The 15,662-nt window shown below is 38.1% G+C and overlaps 1 protein-coding gene across 4 annotated transcripts in view; it reads left to right on the top strand.

Moving 5' to 3' along the window:
* LOC139361416 (uncharacterized) overlaps positions 1 to 13,458 on the top strand; it is a 52,943-nt gene extending 39,485 nt beyond the window's left edge. Inside the window, exons 3-4 of one of the 4 annotated variants that reach the window (XR_011618989.1) lie at positions 10,029 to 10,299; positions 12,582 to 13,458. The gene's annotated coding sequence lies outside the window, so the exon portion shown is untranslated. Of the gene's footprint in view, positions 1 to 10,028; positions 10,685 to 12,461 lie in introns of those variants that run through there. The other 3 variants (XR_011618988.1, XR_011618990.1, XR_011618986.1) reach the window with 3 other exon arrangements.
* The last annotated feature ends 2,204 nt before the right edge of the window (positions 13,459 to 15,662 follow it).

Below are 15,662 nucleotides of genomic sequence, written 5' to 3'. Positions count from 1 at the left end.
TTGCTAAGCTGTCTCCAAATTGATTACACTGATATATACTACCATCAGCAAGAACTCACACCTGATTTATCCATGTTCTTGCCAGCACTTGATGTAATCAGGCTAATTATTTTTCTAAACTGATAGCTATGCAATTTCAATTATCTTTTAGCTAATTACTAACACAGGTAAAATCATTCTATAATCCACTCGGGTTTCCTGTTCTGTGAATTGTTCAGAAATATCCTTTGTTTGCTATATGCTATAGGGGTGACAGGGCAAGACGGAGGACTGGGGCGGGAAAGGTGACAGAGGCTAAAGAATGACTGTTGTGTGGAGAAGTTGAGACCTCAAACCTGCAGGCCAGTAATTCCCTAAGTTTTGGGTTTTATTACTGACTTGTAATTCTTTACTGACTTGTAATTCTTTACGTATTTTCTTACTGACTTGTAATTCTTTACATATTCTGGATATTAATCTTTTACCTGCCCTCTACACCACAAATTTCTCCTCTCTGTTTGTGGCTGGTCTTTTAACTTGGCCTATGGAGTTTTCTATTGTATAGGAGTTTTACATTTTAATACAACCAAATTTAACAATCTTTTCCTTCATAACTTAAACTTTTTATGTATTGTCTAATGACTTCTTCCCCATCCCAAGTTTATAAAATATTACATATATTTTTGTGTAAAACATTGAGAGTTTTACTTTTTACATTTGGGTCTTTATTCCTGAATTTATTTTTTGGTAAGGTGTAAAAAAGAAATCTACTTTTATATTTTCCTACATATATAATCAAATTGTATAAATATTCACTTAGTGGATTTGACTCAAATCCTTTAGCTCTCGTTGTAGCTGTGTGTCACAGGTTTGATTGCTACTATTTTCACTGTTACTATTATAAATGTTTTCTAACACCCATTATGATTTCTTTGTTGAACTAGGAATTTTATAGAAGTGTGTCTATATTGTCCAAATGTAGGAAGGTAGAATGCTTTGTCTATTTTTTATTAATTTCATACCTATGAAATTAATTGTGTGTTGTGCTTGTATAATCTGGTCTAATCATATGAACTGGGATTTTTTGGTATTTTTTGAAACTTGCTTTATGGTTAGTACATGGTAAATTTTTATAAATATTCCAGAATGCTTGAAAGAATGTATGTTCTCTAATAGTTGGGAGCCAAGTTTTGTATTCTTTCACTTACACCAATCTTACTGCCTATACTATTCTATCTTTTCCCATAGGATTATGGATTTCTCCTCATAGTGCTGTACATTTTTGGTCTCTCTATATATACATTTAAGTCTAGGTGATTGCATACTACTGGGCTTTCTGAGGAGATCTCCCACAGATAGTACCCTATTCGCTGCCTGGATCTGATGAAATTGAGAAATAAAACAAAACATAAAGATACAGCTTAAAATATCACCTTTACTTTTAATTTGATTATTGAAAACCTCCTCCATGGTGAGTGCTCTCTGGTGCTCACCCTATAAATAACTGTCCTTAAATCAACACAAGGATACCCCAGAATTGTTGCAGGTTTAGTTCCAGACCACCACAACAAAATGAATATCACAATAAAGTGAGTCATGTGAATTTTTTGGTTTCCCAGTGCATGTAAAATTATGTTTACATGATACCGTTGTGTATTAAGTGTGCGACAGCATTAAGTCTAAAAAATAATGTATACACCTTAATTTTAAAATAGTGTATTGCTAAAAGAATGCTAATCATCACCTGAACCTTCAGAGAGTCACAACCTTTTTGCTGGTGGAGGGTCTCGCCTCGGTGTTGACAATTGCTGACTGATCAGAGTGGTCGCTGCTGACGTTTTGGGTGGCTGCGGCAATTTCTTAAAATAGGACAATGAACTTTGCCACTTTGATTAACTCTTCCTTACATGAAAGATTTCTCTGTAGCATGCAGTGCTGTTTGATAGCATTTTACCCACAATATAACTTCTTTCAAAACTGGAGTCGATCCTCTCAAATCCTGCCACTGCTTTATCAACTAAGTTCATGGGATATTCTGAATCTCTTGTTGTCATTTCAACAATGTTCACAGCATCTTCACCAGGAGTAGTTTCCATCTCAAGAAACCACTTTCTTTGCTCATCCATAAGAAGCAACTGCTCATCTGTTAATTGTTTCATGAGATTGCAGCAATTCAGTCATATCTTCAGCCTCTACTTCCAATCCTAGTTCTCTTACTATTTCCACCACATCTGCAGTTATTTCCTCCACTGAACTCTTGAAGCCCTCAAAGTCATCGATGAGGCTTGAAATCAACTTCTTCCAAATTCCTGTGAATGTTGGTATTTTTACCTTCTCTCATGAATCACAAATGTTCTTAATGGCATCTAGAATGGTGAATCCTGTCCATAAGGTTTTCACTTAACTTTTCCCAGATCAATCAGAGGAATCACTATTTATGGCAGTTATAGCCTTACAAAATGTATTTCTTAAATAATAATATTTAAAATTCAAAATTACTCCTTGATTCATAGGTTGCAAAATCAGTATTATGTTAGCAGGCATGAAAACATGAATCTCCTTGTACATCTCCATCAGAGCTCTTGGATGACCAGGTGCATTTTCAATAAGCAGTAATATTTTGAAAGGGATCTTTTTTTCTGAGCAGTAGGTCTCAACAGCGAGCTTAAAATATTCATCAAGCCATGCTGTAAACAGATGCACTGTCATCCAGGCTTTGTTGTTCCATTTATATAGCACAGACAGAATTGATTTCACATAATTCTTAAGGGCCCTAGGATCTTCAGAATGGTCAATGAGCACTGTCTTCAACTTCAAGATACCAGCTGAATTCAACCCTAACTGAAGAGTCACTCTATACTTTGAAGCTTCGAAGCCAGACATTGACTTATCCTCTGTAACTGTGAAAGTCCTAGATGGCACCTTCTTCCAATAGCAGTTTGCTTCATCTGCATTGAAGATCTGTTGTTTAGTGTAGCCACCATCAATTAACTTAGCTAGATCTTCTGGATAATTTGCTGCAGCTTCTACATCAGCACTTGCTGCTTCACTTTGAACTTTTATATGGTGGAAATGGCTTCTTTCTTTAAACCTCATGAACCAACCATTGCTAGCTTCCAACTTTTCTTCTGCAGCTTCCTCACCTCTCTGTTTCCATAGAATTGAAGAGAGTTACAACCTTGCTCTGGATTAGGCTTTGCCTTAAGGGAATGCAGTGGTTGGCTTGATCTTCTATCCAGACCACTCGAACTTTCTCCACATCAGCAATAAGGCTGTTTCACTTTATTATCATTCATGTGTTCATGAGAGTGACATTTTTAGTTTCCTTCAAGAATTTTTCCTTTGCATTCACAACTTAGCTAACTGGTACAAGATACCTAGCTTTTGGCCTATCTTGGCTTTCAACATGCCTTCTTCAGTAAGCCTAATCATTTCTAGCTTTTGCTTTAAAGAGAAAGACATGTGTCTCTTCCTTTCACTTGAACATTTAGAAACCATTGTAGGGTTATTAACTAGTCCAATTTCAATATTGCTGTGTCTCAGGGAGTACAGAGACTTGAGCAGAAGAAGAGAGATGGGTTAACGGCTGGTCAGTGGGGCAGTCAGAACACACACATTTATTAAATTCTTACATGGTGTAGTTTGTGCCTCCCAAAAACAATTACAATGGTAACATCAAAGATCATTGATCATTGATCGTCATTACAGAATAACAATAATGAAAAAGTTTGAAATATTGCAAGAATTATCAAAATGTGATGCAGAAATATAAAGTGAGAACATGCTGCTGGAGAAATTGTGCTAATAGACTGTCATTGTAACAAATCTTCAGTCTGTTAAAAACACAATACCTGTGAAACACAGTTAAACAAAGCACAATAGCGCAAGGTAGGCCTGTATAGATTTATACCTCAAGGCAACTTTCCTTCCATACAAAGGGGAAACCAGATATATTCCAGATGTTCCTCCCACTGGGGTGGCTTCCCTTTATCACAGTTCTTAAGGGCATTCCTGGGTAGAATTGCACTGCCACGCAGGAGCCATCATCCACTTCCAGCCAGCACCAATATACTATGGACATCCATTTCAACGCTGGGCCTCTGGTTATTCTTTGTCTATTAATTGGCCATTTAAAATGTTCCATAGGGGGCCAGACATGGTGGCTCACACCTGTAATCCCAGCACTCTGAGAGGCCAAGACAGGCAGATCACCTGATGTCAGGAATTCCAGACCAGCCTGACCAACATGGCAAAACTCCCATCTCTACTAAAAATACAAAAAAATTAGCCAGGCATGGTGGCATGCTCCTGAAGTCCCAGCTACTCAGGAGGCTGAGGCAGCAAATCACTTGAACCGGGGGACAGAGGTTGCAGTGAGCTGAAATCGTGCCACTGCACTCTAGCCTGGGTGACACAGTGAGACTCCATCTCAGAAAAAAAAAAAAAATGTTCCATAAGGTTGTAGCTATGGGTTGAGGGTGTGGTGGCAAAGGAGTAGTAACTGATACCATGGGAATCCAAGCCACCTGTTCATGGAATTTATTTGTGCATTCTGGATCTGCCGTATCCATTTAACATACTGCCTGTATCCAATTTTATTATTTAGTGGATCAGAGAATATCCAGTTCATGATGGATGTTTCAGGTCACAGTTACTGGGTGTCTTTTGGTCGGGCATGCAGTTTCTGCAGAGTGTGTTAGCAATCCAAGAACTGATTTTCATAGTTATTGGCAAAGATGGACAGGCTTACTCCAAATCCCTAGGGGTCTGTGTTGTAATTCTCCCATTGGGTCTTAGTTGAGGCTCTATAAAGCATCCCTGTCTGTCAGAAACATTTTAGTTACCATTGGAACTGATAGGTCACAAGGCACAAGTGTCAGGGTAGCTCACACAGTGGTCGGGGTCTGTTTTATAGTTTCTTGCCCCAGGACTTATTCAAAACTGACAGCTTTATAAATTACCTGGTAAATATATTAATGTGGTAGATATTTGCCTGCAAAATCTAAAGCAGCCCATCAAGTACTATGCTTCTTTCTTCATGGCGGGCAGTTCAAGACACAGAGTCTTGTCTCTCACTTACAGGAGGATATCCTGACATAATCTAGGCCCATGGCCTTCTTTACAGATTTTTCTGTCTTCCGAAGTTTCATGGCATTTATCTCTCATCTTCTGGCATGCATGTCTTATTAATACATTTAAGGTATGTGATACTTCCTGTCCACCAGATCTAATTAGCATAATGACCAGAATAATGTTCTGTAGGATAGCAAGATGCTTAAGATCCTGTGATATTATATTATATTATGACAGAGAGCAGGATATTGACATGACTCTGAGGAAAGACTGTGAAAGTGCACTGCTGACCCTTCCAGCTGAAAGCAAACCTTTTGATTTGCTTCTGATTATCTTTATTGATGTAGATACAAAAAGAAAAAAAAACTATAAAACAACAATGTAAATGTAGATTGTGCATTTGAAAATCATTAAAGTGATACATTTCATATTTAAAAAAATAGAAAATATCTGCTAGGTCAATAGCTGCATACCAGGTGCCAGAAGATCTGTTGACTTTCACCAGTAAATAGTCCACCTTCAGAACAGCAGCTTGAATTGGAGTTACCACATGATTAAATTTGAAATAATCCACAGTCATCCTCAAAGACCCACATAGCTTTTTTACCAGCAAAGCAAAACATGTTCATTAAAGGGTGATGCCATAGGAATAACCACCCACTGCTTTTTAGAAGTTCTTAGTGGAGGAAATATGTCTGAAATTCCCTTATAGAAAGTCAGTTTTGAGGAACCCTTTTTGGTCCATCTTAACCTAATAGCTATCACTCCACAGATCAGATAACCAATATGGAGATTATGCTGGTTACTAAGCATTTCTAAGTTGTACTGTATAGTCTGGGGCAGGGATAACAGTAGGTTAGGTTCCTTATTTTACTGAACCCACAGTGAGACAAGTTTGAGTCAGGAGTCCATCTATCCCCTAACATTCATAAGTCCTCACTCTTGCCAGTGAACTCCAAGGCATTTGTGGAACTCTAGAGATTAGAATCAGCTCAAAGTCAGTGTCAAAATTACCCAAATGTTCTGCTTATTTCTCTGTTGTCAGTGCAGTCACTCTGGTTAATGGATGCTAGTTTCTTGGCGAAAGACATGAAGAAATATTTACAGCATACGCATGTGGTAACACTCAAAGGCCCTTTCCCAAAGGGGCTCAACTTTCTCCTCAATTGGAAGACCCCAAGTCTTTTTGAACTGACTTATGTCTGATAATTGGGTAAGAAACTATGAAACCCTATTACAATGTCTTGATTTCTATTTTTGCCCACTAAACTTACAATACTTCCACTTTTACACTACAGTTAGCACTTTAGCAGACTGTCTATCCATTCTATTCCTTTGCATCCCTAATCAATTTGCCATCATTTAGATCCATGTGAGTAAAAATATAGATCACCCCTGTCTTAGTCTATTTAAGCTGCTGTAACAAAATAATATAGATTTGGTGTCTTATAAACGATAGAAATTTATTTTTCTTAGTTTTAGAAGTTGGGAAGTCCAAGGTCAAGGTGCCAGCAGATTCAGTGTCTGGTGAGGGCCAGGCTTCAAAAACAGCTCCTTCTTGCTGTGTCCTCACAAGGCAGAAGGGGCGAGAGGTCCTCTCTCAGGCGTCTTTTATAAGGGCACAGTCCCATTCATGAGGACTCCTCCCTCATGACCTATTCACCTTCCAAAGGCCCTGCTCCTAGTACCATTACCTTGGGGGCTAGGATTTTAACATTTAAATTTGGGGGAGACAAACATTCAGACCATGGCACCATTTATTCCAGCAGCATATAATGATAATTTTGTACAAACATATTTTTGATGGCTAAGCATCACCACCAGGGCTCTACCATACCAACACCCATTATTCCCACTGAAATCAGGGAACTGAACTTCATTGCAACATCTGCCCACCGTGATCTCTGACCTATGGCAGATAGCCACAACACTTTCAATTAATTCTGATGCTCTCCTGAGCAATGCAGTTTTATATCTTAAGGAAGGGGATGTCCTCTAGGACTTCCTGGGATGGTTAAGCAGTGACTGAGCAAGCTGCTCATGTTAACTTCATTCCAACAGTCCCGTCTCTTGAGCCTTTAGACTCTTTTCTCTACATTATTGATTTTAGGGTTTTGCTATTTGAATATGATCTATGAATTAGAACTTCTTTGAAATACATAACCCCAGGCTCACCCTAGTCCTACAGAATCAGAATCTGCATTTCAACAAGATCATCAGGTGATTCTTCTGCATGTTAAATTTTGAGAAACCATGCTGTAAGTCATTGTTGAATCCAGGCTTCAGTTAAGTATCACATCATAACTGTCTGAGTCAATATGTTACATCTAGAATTCCAGGTGACTGCTCCAATATTAATTAATTCTGCCTGATCTAATCTTTTATTCCATCTTCCTGGGTCCTACTCCTTCAGAATTTACTCCCATTCTGCCTAAGGGAAAACAAACACATTAAAATATGACCTGACTGGGAGAAAGCTAGGGGCAGAGTTACCCATAGGGTATGCAAGGTGCTGGGCAGACATATTTTGTCTACATAAACAATTCTGTTTAAAAATATATTGTCAAAATCATAGGCACATGTGAGTTGAAATAATTTATAATATATGCATAACTCTTTGGAACCTGTTTCTATTGAAACAACATAGATCTCCTTGCCTCTGCAGTTCCCTAAAACCACTTATCAATTAACACTGGTTGCATCATTACTCGTGGCATTGCATCATGTATCATACTGTCCATGAATACTGGCTTCCAATGACTCTCAAAAGTTGCAATTGTGCATCATTCGTGATGACTACAAATGCAAGCTCTTCCAGTGTATGCAAGATATGAATGATAATTTGTTTTCTGGTCATGTTAAGCTTACCATTCAGAATTTAATAGTATAAACATAGAGCAGGGCTTCTTCCAATCACATCTTGAACTCATTAGGGCATAATCACTACAGCCTGAATGTGGTCTCATTCAATGTTGAACGTACCTCTGCTCTCAACACAGCATCACTGGGAGGGAGAATAGGCAAAAGACCTATGGGAAGAGTGAGAAGGGGGGCACTGTTTGTGCATGAAATGTCTGTTCTTCCAATTCGCATTTCTTAATACTGACCTGAAGAGCACAATGACACATCTTCCTAGATGGTTACTCCTGATCTAAAACTACATCATCCCTGCAGACTCCCTCCCTACAAGCCCTGCCCTGGCCCACCCACAAGCTGTACTTCAACTTCAGTGCTTATGGCTCTAGCTGCCAGGATCTTTGCTTATTTGTGCTACCTAAAGCCTTCCTTGTTTTTTTCTTCTGAACTCAACTCTGTTTTTAAAGTTTTTAGTGTATATTATCTAGAATTCCCAGGTAATTGTCATGGGACAGATGTATTTGTCTCAACGTACGAGGTTTCCAAAACCAAAGTCCTCACTATCTTTCTATTTCAAATAAATTCAACTTAATTCATCTCAATTTATCATGCATATATTGAGAACCTAAAATGTATCAATTCATTACTAGACATTGGAGATCAAGAGCTAACACTCAATTCCTGCTTTTAAGAAATGTGCAGTCTCGTGGAAAAGGCAAGCATATTTTAAAATTATAACACAATTTGGTAAGTTCATGTCCATTTTTCAGAATAAGCAGTGGGAGGGATAGACTGAAAGGAGACAGGGCAAGAGACCAGAGACCAGTATTATACAGTGATTATTTGACTAAGACATTACAGGGTCCATAATAGTGTCTCCATGTGAGATTTCTTCCCTGACATTTCTCAAGAAATTTATATTTTTCTAAGTCCTGGATTTTAGAAAAATCAGTCAAGAAATCAGAAAAATGAAAGTATTATAATTCTCCTGTGAGAATTAGAGCTTAGCAATTAACAAAGAGACATTGCTGGCTAAAAGGAACCTAATGACATCACGCCAAAAGTAAGAATAGGAACCCTGAGCCACAGAGACAAGTATTAAGGTTGACATATCTGAAAACCAGACAGAGGCATGTGAGAGAGAAGCAGTCACAGCCCAATCAGTCTTGCTTAGGGCTGTGGCCATGGAGTCAGTGTGTGTTTGTAGCCCTGTCTGCTGGTAATCAGTCACTCTTGCAAATGAAATAAATATTAATAAGATTATACATACAGTATATGTTATATAAGTCCTATAAGTAGTATGTCAAGAAATACAAGTTGTGGAAACAAAATAAATCCCTAAATGGACAATTTTGTCATGCAAATCCATGTGGGTGATGGTAACTTTGTTAGAAGATATGAGTGTCGTGTTATTTGAGTATGGCCCAAATTGTTGGCATTTTCTAGTGTTTACATATCTGCTATTCATTGATGTTCTTTTCAAGTACGTTGACCCCTCGCAAAAAACAAAACAAAACAAAAACAAAAACAAAAAAACTACAAAGAGAATAAATTGATGTTGTTTTATGATGTCCTAGTAAGAAATCAGAAACTGATCTAAAATCTGAATTGACAAACATAATATATTTTTCAATGGACAAATGAAAACCAAAACAAGCAGATAAAATATTTTCATTGCTAAAAAAGGAAATGAACTTATTTGAAGGAACATGTTCCCTGACTCCCAATTTGAAGATGCTTTTGAACACATCTTTAACCAATCAATTCAATTAATGTAACACAAGATGAAAGACATTTTTCTACATTTGGAATATTTGTCCTAATATTGTCCAAAACTAAATTTGACAGTGAAATTCATGCCTATGTGTCTTATAATTTTATTTTAAGGATAATTTTTAAAATATTTAATATTTGTTGTATTATCACTCAATGTGCCAATAATCTTTACTTGGCATTGATTTTGTGTTTATTTTCTCTTCTAATGTTTTCTGTTATCAAATATGTATATTAGTTAGAGGCCATTTTTACATGTTATTGAAATACATAATTGTGTCACAATATTTTGGTTCATAGTAATAGTAGCAAAGCATTTATTATTACCTCTTTTTCTTTCTTTACAGAAAGTCTCTCAATTTTTTAGTATAATCCTGTTACAGAAAAATTCTTCATTATTTATGATTATGACCAATTTTTATTTTTTAAAACCACGTAAGTAATATGTTTCACTAAATACAGAATAACTTATGAGTTTGCAAATTACTAGGCATTCTATTTTCTTATTTCTGCATCACAAAAGTTAATATCCGTCAGGAATTTGGAAGCAGTGGCCAGTACTAAGACAGCCACAGTGGAAATGAAGAGGAAAGAAAAAACTAAAGAGGTATTTAAGAGGTAGGATCGCTATGATTGAGTGGCTGATGAGATGTGAGGAATAGGAGAGAAAGAGGAATCTAGACTAACTTCTAAGCATCTGGTTTTGTTGACTTGGTTGGTACAGGTTTCAGGAAAAAAGCAGGGGGTGGTAGTAATAGTAGTAGTAGTAGTAACATTGCTCTTTTGAAATCCATTCTTGATCCTACAGCCAGAGGGGTGGTATTGAGGGGCGTTAGCTCAGCTGAGATTGTCACAGCACATAAAGTTTAAGGAGCCCAAGTTACTTGGCTGGGGATGTCCTTGGGTGTTTGCAGCTTAGCACAGGGGTTTGTTCAGGAGTGGGAGGCTTGCCATTCATCCACAAATAGATGGGAGCTATAATCACAGGCATATCAGTATTTGTTTCCAAGTACGACAGACTTGTTTAACAGATCTCAAGTACAACAGAAGAGATGGGTGTTTGGGAGCAATATGGGATAATTATTTTACAGCTTTCTCAGCCTTACCCATTATCTTACCCATTATCTTAGTCATTTTGGCAAACAAAACATGACAGCTGGTTGTGGCCTTTACCATCTAGAACTTACACAGTTACAGATATATATATATATGTATCTGTGTGTGTGTGTGTATATATATATGTGTGTATATATATACACACATACACACACAGATATATATATATACACACACACACAGATATATATATACACACACACACACACACACACACACACACACACACATACTGTAAAAAGTAAAGGAGAAATGCCTTCTGGTTTTACTTAAGATTGAAACCAAAATTTCAGTGAGAAGGAGAAATCATCTTCTTTCTCCACTCCCTTTTCCTTTAGTTACAACAACATTTACACACACACAGAGGGAAAAATTATGAAAATAAGTCAGGTAGAAAAAATACAGTACAGGTAATGACAAGAGATGAAGAGAGCTCAGCAGAACCACTGTGTCACATTAATACAAAACAGTCAATCTGTGTGATACAAGAACCTCATTCTAACAATTTTTTAAAACTTGAGCCTTCGTGGCCTGTTCTGGTTCATACACCACAGAGCTTAGAGGTAAAGGTGAAGGCTCCAGAGTCAACCGAATTGAGGTTTGAATCCCAACACCACTGTTCTGGGCTACGTGGCCTTGGGTGAGCTATGCAATCCCTCTAAGCTTCAGTTTCCGTATGTGTGAAATGAGTCACCCTTGACTTCTCCCATTCTCTAACCTCTCCACCAGTCATCCACTAAACATTTCTTGTATCTGCTAACTTCTCTCCATCCCCACTGCCATGTCCAAGTTATGGATATCTCATATGTGGACTGTTACAGCAGGGTCTATTTGTTCTCCCCACATCCATGTTGCTCTCTTGAAATCCATTATTGATCCTTCAGCCGGAGGCATCATTTGAAATCATAAACTGGATCATATCATTCTGCTACTTAAAACCCTGCGATATCTCCCCATTGCTTTTGGAGTTTACCACCACTACCACCTGACAATGGGGTGCCTACCAAAACACTCTCTAATCTCCCTCTTCAAGCTCCATCTCCTCTACACCACGCACTTTGACCATTAACCTCCTTTCATCCTTCAAGTCTCAGCTTAGAAGCCACTTTCTCAGGAAGTCTTTTTTCCTCCCCACCCCACACCCTACTTCCTGCCTCTGGGTGTTCCAAGAACACGATCTACTTCTCTCATCATGACACACATCACACTCAATGACAGTTAGCTATTCACTTGTCCATATTCCCAAGTAGACCATAAGCACTTAAGAACAGTTACACGTTTATCTTGTTCATGTTGCATCCTCCACCACTTAGCACCGTACTTGGGGTATAGTAAGTGCTCAAAAATAATTGTTGCATGAATAAATAAGTGAATCAAACTTCTAATTTTCTGTATTTCTAGCTGGGGTGTGGTCTCCCATCCTGGCCTCACTTCCTGCTTGCTGTGCTCACTTCATACTGGTTACTGATCACATGATACCGAATCTAGATTCCTAGTTGATATATATGTATAATATATATATTTACAAATTAAATATAATATCTACATAATAGATAAATTATAATTACATAAACATAATATTTAATATATTTAATTGATTGTTCTGTAATCAATTGATTAATTATTTGATTGACTTTGATTTCTTCATTCTTCCATTTCATCAGCCTTTGACCATCTTATTTTTATAGTAACTATAGCCCACTGGCAGTTTATTTTAATCTGATTTATGCATTCTGCCTTTTCTAAATTTTTATTAATTTTTTAATAATTACTTCTTGTATCAGCCACAATTTTATCAGGAAAATAGAAGCCACTCTGTGTCTTCTACATATTAATCATTTTAAGACAAGAAAGTGAAGCTTCTGCAACCGTTAGGGAAGTGAAGGTCAAGGAGGCAATTGTTAACACTCTGCTTGGAGCACTGAAGCACATGATTTCCAGGAGCTCACCTTGGAAACTGCAAAACTTACGAGACTAGAGATGCTCTAGACATCTATCTCCTCTCAGAGCACAAAAGGCATTTCTCCAAAAGTTCATCTGAAAGCTGCTTTGAACCTTACGTCTCTCCATGCGTGTGCCCACAACTGCCTCTGGAGAATACTGGACTTGCCTTCCTCCTTCCTCATATGAGTGCCTCCTCCTGGATAGTCCCTCCTGGAACCTCACAGAGAAGAGAATTCTGCAAATTACAACTACAGTCCTGGTTTCTCTTCCATGAAGTGGGGAGACATTAGAAGGGGTGTCAAGGATGTTCAGTTGACAACAAACAGCTCCGCACACTTGTTCTATGCTCACTGAAAACAGTTATGTTAATGACACTTATGACAATAAACTTAGTGAATATTTTGTTTGTTCACTGGGTACCAATGCCCACTTTCCTGTAAAATAACAAAAACTAAATGGTAATGCACATTCGGTGTGGTACATACAATGAATGTTATGACTGACGCTGAGCTGTTTGCATTACTGTTTTGTGACTCTTAAGTGCATAGATGAGTCACATCCTTCTGTCCTACACATAACCTATTAAAAGCAACAGACCTCTGCAGACCTGGGAAAAAACAGTGCAGTCTTGCGCTCTTAGATTTCATTCCTGGCAAAGGTGCTATAAGTTAAAATGATGTAAGCTGAATCAGACTTTCCAATAGAAACCAAGCCACATTCATTACCAACAGCTTAAAGATTAACTTCTTTATAGAAAATGACCACAGATGTCACAGTTAGCTAAATGCAAATGGTACATCTGTACACAAGTCAATGTAAGGCTTTACAAAATATATAGACACTGAATAGGGCAATACAGAAGTCAACCACTGGATTATAATCGCTATTTAAAATGCTGGTATCTTTTAATGATTTTTGTTATATTTACCCGAATGAATAGCATTTGTTCAGGGACTCTTTGGGCACATTCTGAGAGTAATCTTTAAAAAGATCTGTAAGGAAACTTAGGAATGTGTGATATGTTTTGAGAAATAAACCCAGGGATGTGTGCTTGTTGGTGTCCATCTGCTTACAGTCCCCAAATGTACAAAGCAACAAATAATTGGCCACTGGGCATTTGAATTCTCAGTTTTGCTTTCTGAACTGCTGGCACATAAATACTAGCTACTTACTACCTTATACCTAAAAATTGCTTTTAAAATGCACAACTTAACCTCCATTTTCACTGAAATTTCTGACATTTTATCCCCTATTACATTGTTACAAAGTGTCAGGAGCTCTCAGTTCCTGGCCTAGAACAGAAGCTAGGTCCACTAATATATGAGTGGGTCTGGCTGATTAGGTTGATTATATAGGTTGATTTTCTTCTGAGTCCAGAAGCAATCCTTTTGCAGCCATAGTAGAATTGAATCCTCTAATAGAGAAATGTTACTTTCCGTTTTTTAAAAAAAACTCTGAGTGACTAGTTAGAATACTTGTAAGTTAAAAGCAGTTTCTTTTCCCGCATAAGTGTACTGGAATGTAGAGATCCAAATTCATAGTCTTCTCCAGAAGTCATTAGTTTGCTCTAAACCTTTCTGGGATTTCTATTTGTGAACTACCTTTTAAATAATCATAATCCAGGTGATCCATGTCAATCACTTTACTTTCACAAGACAGTTTTCATTTGTCTGCAACCTTTCCTTTCTTCCTCAGTCTCTCTCCTCTCCTCCACTTAATCTGCTGAAATCCAGGTTTTCCTTCTCTGTTACCTTCATACTGGCTCCAGACAGGAGGCATTCTTAAGTGCTCGGAGTGGGTACCAGAGCAGGGATAGTGGAGCCCAGCTGAGGCTGCCTGGGCAGGAAGGAGCACATCATCAGGAAGCAAACTCCAGGCCACGTATAAAAAGCATCACACTCAGAGAATGGCTGTGTTCCCAAAGTCACACACCAGGCAAGTTTTACCAAGTCTCTGGGAACATCCGTGTTTCCATCTGTGAAATGAGTAAGTGGGAAGAGTTAACCTTTCTTCCTTCTCTAACCTTTCTTCTTTGTCCAGCTGCATGGTGTGTATTGTTTGCTTGCTGAAAGAATCCAGTAGTTATAACTTACTAAACCACTAAAATGGAAATAGTTGCCAGAGCTTAGTGCAAATTTAGATAGAGAGAGCAAATTTAACATGTTCATTTAAATTACAATACTATATGCAAAAGTGAAGAGATTGGGTGTAATTGGATGCATCCTAGGAAGTGGAATTTCCAGAAACATGAATAATGACAGAAAGAGAGTGAACTTGGCAGTGCCTTAATGCAAGTGGCCAAGTACTGTACGGTTCTGGAAAACACTGGTCCTCGTTATGTGAGCTCTTCCCATCTGCCTTTGACTTCCTCCTGCACCACCTGCCTCCTCCCGAATGCTCTGCTCCCAAATGCCCTGTTGACCTCCTGGAATCCTCTCCAGCATGGAACCTTTCCTAAATGACTGGCTACAGATAGTGATTTGTCCTGCCCAGAGCACTAGTCAGGATCTAAACCCACAACACTTGCCCCACCCCAAGTACACTAAAAGTCACTAAACTAAGACCAAGATGTAATCTCAGTATTTGATTCAATTCTCTTGAAAGTTGCCCAGAATTTCCCATTATCAATATATGCTGTTTGATTTGGGGACCACATTTGTTATTTTGTCTGATTTGACTCTGAATTTCTGCATTTAGCAGGTAAACTTTGGATTAATTCTTGAAGCAAAAGACAGCATCAGGCTTAATAAAATTGATCCCAGCTCATATAATATTCCAAAATTATAGTTGGCAGGTGATCTCCACAGATGTCCCTGCTGTCATACTCTGTAAATGCAAGGAGGACCAAGGTCACCTGTGGATCGGTGGGTGGTGCCGCGTGCCCAGGGTTGTAGTCCAGGCTCCTCTGTTGGAGCTATTCT

This window comes from Macaca nemestrina, unplaced genomic scaffold (assembly GCF_043159975.1).
Source record: "Macaca nemestrina isolate mMacNem1 unplaced genomic scaffold, mMacNem.hap1 Scaffold_48, whole genome shotgun sequence".
Taxonomy (NCBI): Eukaryota; Metazoa; Chordata; class Mammalia; order Primates; family Cercopithecidae; genus Macaca; species Macaca nemestrina.
Note: the sequence above shows the minus strand (reverse complement) of the source record. Positions and strands in the feature narration are given on the sequence as shown.